Raw genomic sequence first — 12,436 nt, forward strand, 5'->3', positions numbered from 1 at the left:
ATTACATTATTTGACAGACATGCTAAAGAAGAGGAAAAGGTGCACATTGTTAGTATCAGATGAGCGACTAATTCTTATTGTTTCTGGAAATTGCTCTAAAATCCTTTACTGTTGCTGTCTTTCAGCTAACAGATGTGCAGGAATGTCCTCGGCTCACCATTGCTTTTCTCTCCAGCAGAATATGACAGACAACACAACAACACAAGGGAACAGCTGGGTCGAAACACATAATATTTTCCTGGTAGAGAAAGAAGCTGATTAGGCTGTGGAGTACCTAATTGGGTAAGATGCCCCTCATTTTCAAACTATAAAATTCAGAGAGTGTGTAGCAGTGAAGAGAGGACGGGCTGGCAAGAGCCGTATGTTTGTCCTGCAGCACAACTGGACCTTTACAGTGAGCGATGCTTTTACAGCTGTGCTGTGGGAACGTGCCTGAGCCTGATGTTGTGGAGGGCCAAATTCTTGAGAAGGGACTGTAGTAGCTGAGTAGGGGCTGTAGTAGCACTGAAATTACACCTCTGCATCTCAGTCCATTCTTCAATCCCTTCCTAAATTTGCAGAGACAGAAGGGCAGATTTCCTCGTGAGGTTTATTTTTTGTCAGGGAAAAATAAAATGAAATAAAGCAAAAATTTGTGATGCAGGTACATATCCAGGTATTTCTTCCTTGAATACCATCAGCAGAGCAGGAGTTTTCCCTGGCTTCATCGACTTGTATGGTAGCTGCAGACAAGCAGTGCTGTGGAAGCAGTGTTGTCTCCTGTCTGGGAAGAGATGGAGAAGTTCTGGTTGCAAGACTGTGGCAAGGGTAGAGCTGGCATCCTCACAACCCCCAAAAGAGATGCAGTCCAGTGAGATTTTGGAGGAGAGTTAAGTCCATCCATGATCCTGCCTCTGGAAATATCAGAAAATAGGGAGTAAAAATAGACTTAAAATATGCTGATGAGACTTTCTTTGGCCTCCTGGAGAGTATGGGAGCTTTCTCTGTCTTCACATCTGTCTGTGGAAACATTCCCAGACTTTGGCAAACTGATCTTTTTCATTTACTCCATCTTCTTTATCATTATTAAATCCTGGTATTTTATTTTTCTGTTATTCTAAAGTTTAGTTTTGAAAGTTTGAGTCTCCTATCCCATAGCCAGCCACCCTGCCAGCAGGCTCTAGGAGTGAGCTGCATGAGCAGATGAAAATACGGTCATGAGAAAGTCGCCACCAGTCCTGTATGCAGTACATATTCATACATAAGACAGCCTGAGTTGAAAATGCACCTTTTTTTTTTTGTACTTTCACAAATGTTCAAGCAAGTGAAGAGCTCCTCTAACCAGAGCAGGGCGTGAGAGCTGCTTAATACTCGGTGTGTTCGTCAGGGCGAGGAGGCAGCTCAGCCCTATCCATGCCGGTTGGCAGATGCACTTTGCACACCCAACAGCAGCTCCTGGGCATGGTGATGCTTCTGGGCACCCCGAGCCCGTGCCTCGGCAGTGGCCACTCTGAAGGTGGAGTGCCCTTTTGGAAAAAGATGCAATATAAATTTCAAACCAGATCTTGTAAAATCCCACATCCTATCTCAGCAAGATTGGAAATCCATCTAAGGTAGGGTAAAATCAGTTGGCACGAAAATCTCATTGCTCTGATTTCTCTTACCTTTGCCTTTGTGCATTCTGTCCCTAGTAGCATTTACTGTTCTTCAGGGAAACTAATGATTCAGCAGCAGAAGTTAGATCTTGGGATAAAGGAATAATAAATACTTGTGAAGTTCATGATACGTAAGATAAACCGTGTCAAAACTGATTTGAAGGTAAACAAATCAGTGTCCCTCAGAACATGGCTAGAAGGTGAGTTTCTGCAGAAGTGTCTTGTCTACAGCATCTCTGGCAAATGCTTTTTCTTCCTGAGGTGTTGGCCTTGAATGACGGAAAACTCCAGCCAGGACGAGCAGAGCTCGTGAAGAGCAGCAGCGTTACCAGTGCAGGTTTGGGTCCTGGGAGGAGCAGCACATCCCAAAGGCCAGGTACGAGTGCTTAAAAGCAGTGAAAGCATCTGAGAGGCCAGAGCCCCTCCTGAAGCCTTCCTATTTTAGATGCAATTCATATGTGGGCAATTATTTCAGCTCAAATATTAACCTTAGACTTTAAACAGATTATCATTTTGTAGGAAAATACCAATAATTGCATGACAGAAAGGGATTTGATTTGCAGGTATGGAGAACAATCTGCTTCTCGAGCACCAGAAGCGTCTTTAGGTGAAAGTATAAAAGAACAACATTATCTCCTGATTAACCTGAATCAAATAATGGAAATACAATTCCATCTGCCATAGAAATCATAAATAATAAATACATTATTAAATCAATAAACTGCGTACAACAATGAATTTTAAATTTTATGTTGTGATTAGAGCCAGCTCTTTCTTTGGGATGTATTAAGCTATATTCACAGCACATTCCATTTTATTATTTTATTTTTTTAATAGGTGATCTGTTTCTTTTTCAGGAAGTTCATATGAAGTTTCTGAACCTCCACTTTGCCCCTTGGGGAGAAGCAGCCCGGAAATAAGGTGAAAGTGTTCTGAAAGAAATGAGGAAATCTCAAAAGGAAAAAAAAATGGCACATTATAGAAATACTGGTAAATAAAATATAACCAACGAGCAGCATGGGAAGCAGGTTTAACCCACTGCACACCAGTTTTCCTGTAGTGCCAGCCAACTGAATGTTTAATGTAGAATATCAAGTATTATGGCTTATATGTATTAGTGACATTAAATATGATATAAACATGAATAGATTAAATTAGAAGAAAACACAGTGTACAAAGGACAAGTGTATGAAATCAGTGCTATTTGAGGCTTTTGTGATAGCTGACTTAGCAAAAAAAAAAAAAGGAAGAAAAAGCTGAGATTCAATAAGAAAAATAATATCAATATTTTAAAAAGTTAGATTTTGGAAATCTGTTGTGGTTCAAGAGGCTTTTCTTGTATGGTTCTACATTTCTATGACAGATGCAATTGCCAGACCTTCCACTGGTCTACAGAAAATTTGAAAGAAATCAATATTTTATTGTTACATTAATTTACCTATTGCTTTAAAACACCTGTAGGAGCAAATACAGAAGTGCTTAGGAAATCTAGGCTTATGCAACTAAACTGGACCTTGTGTCTTCTGAGTTTTTGCAAAGGGTGTTGTACAAAATCCGAGTTTTTTGTCTCAGATCTGGACAATGACACTTCCAACCCAGCCCACAACCTCTGCCTTGAAACATGGTCGGTCATCCGGGAAGTGAGGAGGCGAAGTAAAGCCAAAGGCCTGGATGAGGAATAAGGCAAAAAAGGGTAAGCAGGAATTCAAACCTCATATTGCAATATAACCTTACCCTGGGTTGCCTACATTGTTCTGGGGTTGCCCTGTTGTGCCCAGCACCAAGGAGACCTCAGCATCCTCCATCCCCAATGTATTTTTAACAATGTGCACAAAACTCCCAAGTGTTCATTGATTTTCTCCAGGAAACGCAGTACCTCCTAGATTGCTGTGTTTTTTTTTTTTTTTTCCTTTCTTTTCTTTCTTTTTTCCATTGTCAAGATTTGTGAAGGAATTATTTGCTCACTTTTTCCAGCAGGACTGTAACCTGGGTGGTTTCTCTAGATATTACCTCTAGATCTCATACAGGCAGCCTTGGTCAGCTCAAAACCTATAATTATAACTCATTATTTCTACCGTGGCTGGGTATGCACTGACTGCTACCATAAGGTTGATTTTTTCTTTTTTTCATGCCTTTTCCTTGACAGATGAAGCTACTGAAATATTTTAAAATTGTGCGTACACTTGTGCATTCTGGTTTCTGCCATTCTTTTCTTGTCAAGAAGCCATAGAGGGGATAAGAATGCCTTTGCCAGCTTGGTTCATCATGATGGATCTTGCAGGCTTACGAAGGGAATTTTGCTGTTCTTTGAACAACCCTTAGCTGCAGGTGCCTCCCTCCTACTTTGTTCTGTAACCAGGTCATCCCTCCACAACACCAGTTTCTGCCATCTCTTCAGTGCTAGGCACTAATCCTTCCCCTCTCCGGTCCCGTTCTCGCACAGCCAGCACACCAGCATCACCCAACCCGTGGGCTTCCAAAGTACCCTCAGTCTGACCGGATTAAAGGATGTGAGAAATCTTGACATTCAACTTGACAATGTTTCTGTTGTCGAGCTTGTGCTCCCGCAACTTATTTTTTAATGCAAATCAGAAGATGATTAGTTGCTTTCTCTCTTCATTGTGTTTATTTTCTCTTGTTCTTTTGGCTGTTTTTCACGCTTCGTCTTGGCTGAATTCTCTCCCATTTTTCTCCCTTCCTGTGTGTTTCTACTCTTGCTCTGTTCTCTGCCCTTTGTTCTCAGTCGCTGTTTTTCCCCTTCTTTCCTTTTGTGCCTTTCTTGCATATTTTCTGGTGCTCCATCTTTGTTCTTTGTCTTTTCTTTTCTTTGTCTTTTCATTTTGCGTATCTTTGTTCTGTGTCCTCTTTGGTGTCTCCCTGTTCTTTGTCTTCTCTTTTGCCTTGTTCTTTCTTTTCCTCTGTCTGTCTCTTTTTATGATTCCCTTTTATCTTCGTTGTGTTCTGAGTAGGTTTGTCTTGATCTTTGTCTTTGCAGAGAACGTGCTCAAATGAAGACAAAACACACCATTCAAACAGAAATGGCTTATTAATTATAACATGGACACACTGCTGAAACCCAAGCCTCCCACAAAGCCTGCAATCCAGCTCAGAGGTGTTCACAGGCCAGCATGGGATGTTCTGGTCATCTGAGCCCTACATAGGGCCCAGACTTTGCCCCGTGGTTGAGCACCCAAGATTTAAATCACGTCCTACTCCATTCCTCTCCTGTCAGGTGATAAATCCATCCTAACCTTTATCACTGACCCATTGATACTTGGCTGAAAATATCCCAACTTGAATTATGCGGCAGCTAGAAGTAAAAACAGGTATTCTGGTCTCCAGTATGGAATCCACATGATCTTCATGTCCCAAGTGTACTCCTTCCTCCTGTGGTGGGGCTTATAATTTACTGAAGATGTCTTTGACCTACATCATCAGTGTGAAGTTATCAGTTGCTTCTAGAAGGAATGTTTTAATTTAATAACCTTCTCCGCTGGGAACAGGTATAAGCTACTGCCATGCAAAAGGCAGGATTTCTTGGTACACATTCATGAGTTATTTGTTCTGATTTGAAAAAAAAAATCTTAAAAGTGTGACAAGCAGTGAAATCACAAGCAGAGTTATTTTGGTAAGGAAACTTCTATTTAGTCCTCCCCAAACCTTTGGGGATCTCTTTCAATTTAGTAAAGATTGGTATGATTTCAAAATTTAAGCTCAAAACAAAATAGTTCACATAAATAAAGTTTAGCTTTCTGTTTATTTTCCCTCTAATTTCTCCCTTTTAATAATCCAGTGAAATCTGTGTATGATAGTTGATTAATTCTCATCAAAGTCTTGTGTGAGAAACATAGCCCAGATCTTTGAGCTTGCCCTATTGCTAATGTTCACCTTCTTTATTTTTTCTTTATTATTTTTTTTTTTTGGTCTGTAGGAGAGCCACGTTATGTTGTCAAGCCACAAAATCAATGAGCTGGGAGAAGCTGCTCGAGGCAGAGGGGCCAGATGCTTGCGGGCACCCACTACGGCCTGCGGTGGGCCACGGCACCCCGTCTGCACCAACATCTTTCCAGGCACATTCACACTCCATTCCCTTACCTTTGCTGTGAAATTGTCACTTCCTTGGCTGGGCTGCAGTATATAAATAGAAATCTCATATCTTCTACCTGCTGTGCTCTGGGGAAGCCCAAGAACACCCGGCACATTGCATTTCTCTGCAAGCTGGCTATAGGACCCGGCCACAATATTGCAGCAAATAACCTGGGTCTTATGTGAATTGCCCTGAATCTGGGAAACACGGCAGGTTCTCCTGGGACTGCAAATCGAGTTGAGGTCAGCTTGGGCTGTTCCTGCTGCCGGCGCCTCGATGCTGCTGTTACTGGCCACCATCGGCATCCCTCACTGCCGATGGAGGGGGACACGGGACGGGGTCTCTTCCCTGTCTGGTCCCTGTACGTGTACTTTTGAGAGAGGGCAGGTGATCTCCCATTCCGCATAAATATGCTCTAATTACAGGTTTCCCCAGATAGATATTTTTTGTCTTAATAACATTGATTTAAATTATGCTTAAATATTAATAAAGTGATTTAAGACCAGGCCGCTTAGGCCAAATGCACATTAAAATTCCCCTTCTATTTTCCCTCTTTTTAAATCCTCCTTCTTCAGTTTATTCCCTGTGGGAGGGTTTGGGTCCTGAACTCATTGTGCGATCTTCAAACACATAATAAGAATTAATCACCATTAGTCCTCTATTTTAACAGCTGCTTCCTACCCCCCGAACCAGTACAGCTGCAAACTTCCCTCCCTCTGCCGACACCGTAATCCCATTACAGCTGCAAACTTCCACATGTAAAACGCAGATTTAAGCTTCTTCTGAAACAGCTCCCATCTTGTGATGGCGCAGGTTCGTGGCAGAAGCGAACCACTTCTTGGTATTCACAGGGACACCAGTACGATTTATTTGTCAACAGGGAGAGGACGTTTGCCTGCTCGTGGAAATTTCCCTTTTTCATTCTGGGCTGTGGGCTTTCTTCTACTTTATCCGTTCTAATATCTGCCCTTAGATCGTAATGATTTATTTATTTATTTATTTGTTTTTACTTTTTAGCATTAAGGTTTGAGGTAGATAATTATTTTGCTTAATAGTAAATTTCACTGCAACGTGCCCAGAGGGATATGAAATAAAAGGTATTTAAAAATCTACCATGTTAGAAAAGTAAAATAATTTCAGCTAATGAGATTATCAAGGATAATCGGTTTACAAAAGCCCATTATGCGACAGATTCATTGATGTCTTAAAACAGAAAAGGAGAATCCTATTTATTTTTTGAAATGGTGTAGAATAAATTGCTTTTCAGAATGTAAAAGGCTGTTTTTCGTTTATTTTTTTTAAATGTGATGATTTCTGTAGCCCCATCTGCTGTTCACTGTCGGAAGTATCCAGAGGAAGATTTGGTAAAACACATATTTTTCTGCTAAAAATTGGAATAGGTGAGAAATGAGCCGTGGGTTTGACTCAGGTCAGTGAGGACGGAGCTCCTCTCCTCCAGGCCCGGTGGGAAGCAGTTACGGAGCAGTGGTGATCCCTGCCACATCCAGCCATGATGGAGGGCACATTTTGGGGACACGGCTCACTCCTGCTGCCAATTCTCCAGGGACACAGGAGGAGGAGGAAGAAGAACAGAAGAACAGAGGAAGAGGAAGAGAAGGTAAAAGGAGAAGAGGGGGGGAAGAGGAGGAGGAGCAGGAAGAGGAAGAGGAGCTGGAAGAGGAGGAGGAAGAAGAGGCCGTGGCAGGGGGATGGCCTTGCTGCAGCCTCTGTGGAGGTCCTGCTAATCTGACAACTTCTTTACCTCAGCAAACCAAAACTGGTCTCACAGGAGAACCAGGGTGGGATAGTCCAGGAGAAGACAGATGACTGCAATGTCTGCAGCTCTGCAGAATACACAAGAGGGTCGCTTTTTATGTTGAGAGAGTTGGTCAGAACGTTTTCCAAAGGGCCTAAGCTGTTACGAACTACTTCATTTTTCCCTCTGAACATCCTATGAGACCGGTGTTAGATTTGGGCTATGTCTGTCCATAGAAGTGGAAGGGTCGATTTGCCCAAGGAGAGCTGCAAACATGCTTCAAGGCTACCATGGCCTTATAATGACCCAGACAGACTGTAGGGCTAATTTACAAACAGGCAACAACAAAATCACTAATTTGTGCATTACATAAATTAAAATACATGTGCATAAAGCTGCAAACTAGAACAATGCTATAGCAGTGTCTATTTTATTTGTTGTATGCAATTTATTGCTTCAACCATGCATTTGGAGCCACTTGGAGTGTGCCTGCTGGGTCTGGTGCAGTCTCCTCCAGGACTTCCCTTTTGCTTGGCGATGATGCAGAAGGTGACTCTTCAGTAACTAACACGAAATGATTTCAGACTTGTATAAATAATATACGTGTTCTGTCTTCCTTTGATTGAGTGATGAATAGCATTTAGAGTGATTGATTCGCCGGCTTGAGCGCAGGGTGGCGGCTGGAGCAGTTTGTGATGTCCTTGGGTCTCCCGAAGTGGTCCTGCATCTCCCGTGGCTTGGTCTCGTGGTGGCAGCGTGCTCCTGCGGCAGCCCCTTGGCACCACACGAGGGCCTGGCCGTGGTTTGGCCACCAAAGGGGACACGGGGCCAGGCAGGCCCCAGCACAGCCTCGCTGCTGCGTCCTGTGCCTGCATCCACTCCGAAATGCTGCTCCCGCACAGGGCCTTACGCTGCAGCTCAGCCTGCTGCTCCGGTGGCTCCTTCTCATTTCCTCTGATACTTAGCAGAAAATAATTCTGCAATGAGCTTTACTTAAGCAGCAGGGTAGATTAAAAAATGAAATATGTTTAGCAAGATTTGGGGGGAAGGCTGGAGTAATTAATTTTCAATAATACCTGGCATTTCTAGAACTCCTTTCATCCCAAGATCACCAAACAGTTTACAGACATTAATTAATTAAAGCATTATGATGCCCCAGTGTGGGGCCATTGCCTGCGTGTCTGACTCAGACAAACTCCCTCCAATTCCCCGGACGGGCGAGTGCTGCACGCAGCGGTGTCTGCACCGGGGCTATTCCTATGAGTAAATACCGCTCAGCTTTCCTAAGGTTTGCACTCTGTGGTCCTATGTAAATATTTTCCAGTAAGTTTGATTATTTGTCTTTTATTCTCTATCAGGAAAACCCCAAATATCTCAGCAATAAAATTTCCAGCCTGCGTGCGTGCAGGAGGGCAGTTCTGATGATTAGTTTTTGATTCAGTTTCCCATTAAAACATCCCCCCTCCTGAAACTGCTTTTGCAGGCTCAGAGCCGGGCATACATTTTAAGCTTCACTTTTGGGGTGAGCTCGCTGGGGATTTTTGACAGGACAGTAAATTCCACGGGAAGAAAGGAGGTGATCTGTGCGTGCCCCAGAGGGGTCCACATAACGTCACACTCCTGGAAATCCCCCTGAAGTACAAGTTCAGTGAAATCTTATGAAAGCTATAGATTATACAAACTTTCTCCAGTCCGATGATTTGATTCATGAACGTGTAAATAGATAGATAGATAGATCCATCATGGAAATCCCTGGGGAACAATGCAATGGTGTTTGTGATTGGAAAAATATTATAAAAAGAGATCACGTAGAGCCAATAGTTAGGCAGTTTTGTAGTGCTGAGATAAATAGAGAAGAAATGATATTTCATGATCACATTTTTAAAAGACATTGGAAGTTACCAAAGCAGGAGAAATGGGTGTCCTGCAGGGACTGTCTGCACTCAGGGCCGTTCCTGTGCGGCGCTGCCGCCGGCTGGGCACCTGGAGCCCAGTACCCTCACCCTGGCTGCCCCGGGACTTTGGGATAGCAGGGGGGGGCACCGTGTCCATTGACAGTGCCCTCACCTGAAGCGTCTGACTCCACCTCTTGGCCACCTCGGCCATGGGATGATGCTTTCACTTGCCATAAGGCCTTCCAGCTTGGCTGGGATATTCAGCAGCTGTCACCTGGACCAGTCCCGAAGCATGTGTATCTAAGGGAAGAGTGGAAAAAAATGAACTGAGTTTTGTTGTTGTTGTTCATTTGCTTTCCCCTTGGATTGGCTGCTTTTGGATAAACCAAATGAAAATAAGCATCAAAATGGGAAGCCCCTTGCAGTACCGGTGGTCAGGCCAGCATCTGGCTGGAGCTCTGGCTGGCTAGGCGGACCAGCTCCAACTTTTCATTTATTCCAACTTAAAACTAGGGTGGAGAAGAGAGGCCACACTTGGGCAGGACGCATCATCTGTGCTTATGCTGGGGCAGAGACACACATTTGAGAAAACGTTTGGCAAGCGCCGCAGCACCTTGGTGTCACAGCAGCTTCCCCCAGGAGGACGTCAGCGGTTCTGAGCAGCGTGGAAGCCGACAGAAATGCTCATGGATGTTGGGGAAGGTGCCGTGCCAAGCAGGAGGCTCCAACCGATAGCAGGGAGCTGCCCTCCCGCTGGCTGGTTTACCGTATGGAAAGTGCATCATTGGGGAGTGCCGCGACCGGGAGATATGAGCAGAAATTCTTAAGTAAACACAAGTGACATTTGGCATATAAATAAGTTAGGGAATACTCTTGCACAAGCAGCGCAGGTCAACAGTGATCTTTTATCTCCCATTGTAAAATAGGCAGCTTTAGAAATGTAAAACGCAAAGTGTTTGCGGAAGGGGCGGCGGAGGGGAGCGGGGCCCCGGGCGGCGCTGCTGCGGGAGCTGCCTGTGCTGGCAGAGCCTGTGCCCCACGGATGGCAGGGAGCCTCTGCAACTTCCCTTTTTTTTTTTTTTTCCTTGCATATGATTAATGTATAACAAGTCCCTTCAGAGAGTAAATACTGATCTGAAATAGCACAGTAAACAAATAACACGGGAACAGGCTTGGAGTGTCTACACGCACACATCTATAAAATGCATCGCACCCACACCCGCGCACCCGCGCTGTTATTGTGTAGGTTAGCTAAGGGGATTTACCTCCTTTTTAATATTTTTGAAGACTGCTTTATGATCCTGTTGACCTGCTATTAGCAAAAGCTTAGCTTTCAACAAAGGTAATTAAATTATAAAATCACTGCTGCAATCATCAAACTACTCATAAAACAAGAAATGAAAAAAAAAATACCCTGAAATAAAAATCTTGCAGGCTTCTCCTCATGTAATATTGCTCCCTGATGTTAATTACATTTAAATGGGAGAGTACTATTTTGGTATCATTCATACGCCTCCAAAAGTACTTTCCAGTTTATCATACCTGTCAACCCCAGTGCATCACAGGCTAATACTTTATTAAGAAAAAAATCATTAGGGAGCTGCTGATCCCATTTAAGTACATTGGGCAGAATGTAAGACTAATTAAAAAGCATATTTTTACATTATTAATTTCTGAGTTTCACACTTAATGAATGTGAAATGACAGGGCTACTATTTTTATATTCAGGCTCTCTGGGCTCTTCAGCCAGGGGAATTAAATTCTGGGGATTTTTGCAAAGATGCTTCTTGGGAGATTTGTTTTCAAGAACAGCTAAGCTTTTTTAGCTATGCCTTTTTCTGGGAAATTATACCAAAGCATATTACAGCCACTTAAAAAGAGTAGTTAAATAGATGTTGTGTTGGGTTTTTTTTCATCACACTGCTATAAAAGTATTTTAGATGAGGTATAAAATATGGTTTTTAAATGATATTATGATTTGCAAACACTAAAAAATAATTGCGGTGGAGTTGAGAGAGAGCGAAAACATCTAATCTTTATTGTGTAAGACAATGTGATAAAATATTTTACAGCCAAAAGCTCATTTTGCATCTGGAAAATTGTGTAAACTGATGGGGGGAAAAAATCTCATTAAAAGTAAAGGTTATTTTTAATATTCTTCAAACAAAGCAACACATTATAACTGCATTTTTCCTCCTCGTATTTATTAAATTAGACAATTGTACGAATGTCTGACATTCTATTTAAATAAAGACATAAAATGACAGAGACCGTGTGATTAGGCAGGCTAATCTGAATTTATACTGCCTTTTAGAGAATACTGGAGTTAAAGCATAACGCCGGCATTGTAAGGGGTTGTTTGTTTGTTATGTGCAATCGCAGCATTACAGTTGTTATTAAGCAGGAGGTGTTGCGTTACTTAAACCTTTGCTGGGTGAGGCTGGCACCACGGTCCCCGCGAGCACGGCACAGCACAGCTCACTTTTATAGGGCTGTGTAAGGAGGAGTGGAGAAAAGCTTTTTTTCCTCTCTCTCTCTCTCTCTCTCTCTTTTTTTTTTTTCCCCTCTCCAAATGTGCTTACAATTACCTCTCTGTATTTTTATTGTCTTTTTACTAACCACAAAACTCACACTGGAGGCAAAGCTTAACGGCTGAGGCTTTCCTCATGTAAATATTAGGAAATTACATTTGTACAAACTGCGCGGCTTTGTAAAGGGGGCTGGAGCCACTCCAACACAAATTAATCAGGATAAAGTTGCTCTATGTTCAACATGACCATAGTTTATTTTCTTAAAGTATTAATTTGTCAACAGCTTTCCTGCCTCGCTGTGACTCATGTGGATGGCATTGAGGGAAGACACAGATGCAATCTTGCAGCTATACCTTGCGGTTTTAGGAACCAGCTCCAGTTAATCAAAACATAATTGTGTTTAATTTCTCAATATTTGTTTTCATACAAAAGTCAAATGACTGAAGTATGAATGCAAACGTGTGTTTAAATATTGTCATCCCTAAAAAAAAAAAAAAAAAAAGAGAGAGAGAGAGAAAGAAAGAAAAAGCGTG

General features: G+C 42.6%; 1 long non-coding RNA gene across 7 annotated transcripts in view; it reads left to right on the plus strand.

Moving 5' to 3' along the window:
• LOC308197349 overlaps positions 1-9,014 on the plus strand; it is an 84,810-nt gene extending 75,796 nt beyond the window's left edge. For 3 of the 7 annotated variants that reach the window (XR_013952836.1, XR_013952841.1, XR_013952842.1), the window contains 5 exons: positions 179-282; positions 1,896-2,010; positions 2,492-3,327; positions 4,630-4,866; positions 5,566-9,014. This is a non-coding gene — a long non-coding RNA (uncharacterized lncRNA). The remainder of the gene's footprint in view (positions 1-178; positions 283-1,895; positions 2,011-2,491; positions 3,328-4,629; positions 4,867-5,565) is intronic. The other 4 variants (XR_013952838.1, XR_013952839.1, XR_013952840.1 and 1 more) reach the window with 4 other exon arrangements.
• Positions 9,015-12,436: the final 3,422 nt, after the last annotated feature.

The sequence above is a fragment of the Anser brachyrhynchus genome, assembly GCF_964034855.1.
Source record: "Anser brachyrhynchus genome assembly, chromosome: 6".
Taxonomy (NCBI): domain Eukaryota; kingdom Metazoa; phylum Chordata; class Aves; order Anseriformes; family Anatidae; genus Anser; species Anser brachyrhynchus.